Genomic DNA, 4,755 nt, shown 5'->3' with positions numbered 1-4,755 from the left:
TTTCCATCCGTGGCAGGGAAAGAGTCCCCTCACTGAATAAAGTGTACAGGACCAATGGAAGATAAAAGGTAGGTGTGTTTTGCTAAGGTCCTTCTCTCAGTTTGTATCTCTTCTCATGTTTTACTATAAATTGCAAGAAGAGACCGAATGATATCTTCAGCTCTTTTCTTGGAAATCTCTTTAGACAACGACTTTCATCACATGCATATTATGCTTTCTATGTAACTGCAGATGACAACTTTGCTAAGCTTTCTGAAGGATCCCTTTCCTCCAGCTTCTAAGAACATGCTCCTTACTTCCTTTTGAGTCCTTACTGGTGGCACCCTCAAAGTCCAGATTTCTACTAACCGATCTTTAGACTTTTTCTATGATGCCACTCAAAATCCTTCCAGCTGCTGCTTACTCTTTAGTTCCAGGGCTACTCTCACATTTTAATTTGTTATGGAAGCACCCCGCTTTCAGATACCCAAATCTATACTAGTTATTCATTGCTGCATAACCAATTATAGTAAACTAAGCAGCCTAAAATAAAACACCTTATTTCTTCACAGCTTTTCATTTTTAATTTTATTCATTTATTTTTATGGAGATAGGGTTTCACTTTATTGCCCAGGCTGGTCTCAATCTCCTGGGCTCAAATGATCCTTCTGCCTCAGCCTCCCAAGTAGCTAGTAGTTCAGTTACGTGCCACCACACCCGGCTAATTTTTTTTCTTTTTTTCTTTTTTTGTAGAGATAAGGAGGCTGGTCTTGAACTTCTGGTTTCAAGCAATCATTCCTCCTCAGCCTCCCAAAGTGCTGGTATTATAGGTGTGAGCCACCATGCCCAGCCTGTTAACAGTTTTTGAAGTTTGGGGATTCAGGCATGGCCTAACTGGATTCTCTGGGTTTCTCATAAGGCTGAATCAAAGTGGAGACCATGGCTGGGGTCTCATCTGAAGGCTGCACCGGGGGGGGCCCACATCCTGGCACACAGTAGAACTCAGTTTCTTCTGGATTGTTGAATTCTTGAGCTCCAGGTCTTAGCTGGCTATTGGCTGGAGGCCACCATCAGTTCTCACCATGCGGGCCTCCTCTGCATGGCAATTTGCTTCATCAGAACTGACAAGGAAAAAGAGTCTACTAGCAAAGTGAAATCACAACCTTACGTAATCCAATCATGGAGGAAGCATCTCATCATCTTTGCTATATCCTGTTACTTTACAGGATAAAGTTTTGTAACTGACTTCTGATGAAGGTTTTAAGATGAATTTTGAAAATACAGTCTCACTTTACTTAGAATAAAAATTTAAGGTGAATATTATAAATGTATTGAAATTCTTTAAAGAAGTTCCAAAAATGGTACCTTTGTGGATGGGTTTCTTTACTGTTGAGTGCTATTCAAGCCAAACTAGAAACAGTTTAGCTGTATATTATGCCCTGCGAGCAGACCTGTTGTCAATCCAATCTAGGTTATGTATATTAACAAGTAAGCAGAAGACTTGTTTGTTGTGTTAAAAACTTCACATATTTTTGTTTAGTTCTCTTTTTGGTTATGTATTTCTATAGAACAAACTGCCCTCAACACTTAATGGCTTAAATACAACAAACATTTTATTATCCTTTTATTTATTTATTTATTTTTTTGAGACACGGTCTCAATCTGTCACTGAAGCTACAGTGCAGTGGTACAATCTTGGCTCATGGCTCACTGAAGCCTCAACCCCATGGGCTCAGGCAGGCAATCCTCCAACTCAGGCTCCTGAGTAACTGGAACTACAAGCACATGCCACCATGCCTGGCTAATTTTTTATTTTTTGTTACCCAGGCTGGTCTCAAATGCCTGGGCTCAAGTAATCCTTCCACCTTGGCCTCCCCAAGTGCTGAGATTACAGGCATGAGCCACCGTGCCTGGCCCATTATTATATCTAGTGATTCTTTATGTTAGGAAATCAGGCACGGCTCAGCAAGCAATTCTGCTTTACGTGGCACTGGCTGGGATCCCTGGGTATTATTCGGCCGGTGGCTACTCTGGTCTGAAGAGTCTAAGACATTTTTGCTCACCTCCTGGAGCTTTGGAGAGGATGGCTAGAAGACTGGGCTATATCCCAGATAGAATCAGACTTTCTCTTTGTGGTGGCTCCAGCAAGGGAGCTAGATTTTCTACTTGGTGTTATAGGGTTCCCAGGGACAGGAAGTAGAAAGTTCCAGTCTCTTGAAGTTCAGGCCCAGAAAGTGGTAAAACATGACTTATCCCACATTTCATTGGTCAGTGTGGTCACAGAACCTGTCCAGATTCAAGGGGAGGGGACACAGCCCGCCTCCCTTGGAAGGACTGTTAAAGGAAGTATTGCCCAGATTAACTGTCTTACAATTTTAACTGCTGAGGGGCAAAAAACCATGAGTATAATTGCAATTCTGTATGATAATTGCCTACATCCATCTTCAAAGGAACATGTCCAGTTTTTGCAATTCTTTTATTTTTTTCTCATTATGTTTGTTTTGATTATATTTACTGAAATGTAAAAATAAAGTTTGGGCTTGTATTTTTTAAATTTCATTTTTCTGATTATTTTTATTGTATTTTACAAAAGTATGAATCTGAGGATGATCAAAAAATTTAGAAAACCCTGGTTCTTACCCTCAGATAGTTTGTATAGTGCTATTATAGAAGATAAGGGTGTTAAATTAGGAGCAATGTACACATACTTCCCTCCTTATCATGGGGCTACCCCCGAATTGTAAAGTTGAAAAGTCGCAAGTCCAGCCATCATAAGTCAGGAACCATCTATACTGGGCGGACTATCACATGGATTGGAACAGGAGGGCTCTGAAGAGGGAGCCAGGATCCAGCTCCTGTTTCTATTCCCAACTTCAGCTGTCTAGGACCCGTGTGTCCATTCAGAGTAGGGATAACTGTTTATTCTCACAGACATGGGATTTGCTCAGCAAATCTGCATAGCTGTTCCCCAGAAGAGTGAGTGCTTTTTCCAAATCCTTCCAGAGAGATGGCTGTCCACAGTCAAGCCATGAGCTATCCAGCCAGAGGTGCATCCATCTCCAGATGGTGTGGAGACCCATAGATACTTGTAGGCATGTGAATCAGAGTCCTCACGGTCTTCATAAATGAAACATTAGAGAAAAAGATATTCAGAGTGTGTTAGGCCATTCTTGCATTGCTATATTTTATAATGAGCAATTATAGACTGGGTAGTGTATATATAAAAGAGGATTAATTGGCTCACAGTTCTGTAGGCTTTATAGGAAGCATGGTGATGGCATCTGCTTGGCTTCTAGGGAGGCCTCAGGAAGCTTACAATCATGACAGAAGGCAAAGGAGGATCAGGCACTTCACATGGTGAGAGCAGGAGCAAGAGAGAGAGTAGGGAGGTGCCACACACTGTTGAGCAACCAGATCTCGCGAGAATTCACTCACCATCGTCAGAACGGCAACAAAAGATGGTGCTAAACCATGGTCCAATCACTTCCCACCAGGTCCTGCCTCCAGTACTGGGGATTATAATTCAACATGAGATCTGAGCAGGAACAAATATCCAAAGCATATCACAGAGTTAAATGTAAAGGCTTGCATTTGGAAAGCCACACCCAACAGCACAAGGTTGGAGGAGAGGCGACAAGGAAAAGAGGGGCATTAGTTGACAGTAAGGTCAATATAGGTCAAGATGTCTCCCCCCACCAAATTAACTTAAAAAAGGAGATAATGTGTTCTTAGATTCCAGTCATGGAAATTCATATCTGGAACAAAGGAAGTGAGAGTTCCACTGTATTCCATCCTGCTGAGAAAATGTATTCATCCACTCATCAATTATGAATGAACTCTCTCCTGGGGTGGATGCTAGAAATACAGAAATGAAGGATACAAGGCTAGCCCCAGGGGTGCTGCTCTGTCTCTATTAATCAGAATTTCGTATTCCTTTGTGGGATACCTGCAGAGGGGTTCAGTTCTGATGCTACCCTTTCACGGGGACGTGGAAAATTAGAGCGAATCCTTGAAGACAGAACTGGGATGTAAAGGACTCCGATGATCACATATGGATGATGTGTAAAGGAACGGACGATATTTGACTTGGTAAAGAAAAGAGAGGGGACTCTTGTTGCTATTTTTTAATGTCCAACACTTATGACCAATCTGAAAGCCACTAGCCATATGGGACCATTTAAAGCTAATAAAAATAAAATAAAATAAAAATTCAATTTCTTAGTTGCAGTAAGTCACATCCCAATGAGCAATTGCTGCAGGTGCCTAGTGGCTTTGATACTGAATGCACAGATGTGGAATATTTCCATCGTCACTGGAAGTTCTATTGGAAAGTGCTGGAAGGGCTCCCATGTGGGAGAGAATTTACTATCTCCCTGCTTTATTTAGATGTGAGGGTTGAAATAATGATGATAGATCACTGAAAATTAGAGCAGGATAGATTTTAACTTTGTATTATGAAAAACTTCTGAACAGAAATAGCTGTCCAGCAGGCAGTAAATCCTGTTACTCTAAGAATTCAGCTCAGGGTTGCCTGGCTGAGATTTTCTGTATGATTGCTGGGGCTGGCCTTTCTCCCCTGGAGGTTTCTCTGTGGTGTGGAAGACGTTCTTTATCACATGTTTCTTCTGTTCCAGGGGCTCAGCTCCACGCCTTCCCTACAATCACACTTACCGTTTCAGTGCAGTTCTGTAAGTCGGGTAATATTATCCCACTTTTTACAGATAAAGAAACTGAGACTCAGCCAGATAAGTTGTTCAGGTTCTGGTAAGTGCAGTG

The sequence above is a fragment of the Cebus imitator genome, unplaced genomic scaffold (assembly GCF_001604975.1).
Source record: "Cebus imitator isolate Cc_AM_T3 unplaced genomic scaffold, Cebus_imitator-1.0 Scaffold134, whole genome shotgun sequence".
NCBI lineage: Eukaryota > Metazoa > Chordata > Mammalia > Primates > Cebidae > Cebus > Cebus imitator.
The sequence above is the reverse complement of the archived record's forward strand: the minus strand, read 5'-3'. Positions refer to the sequence as shown.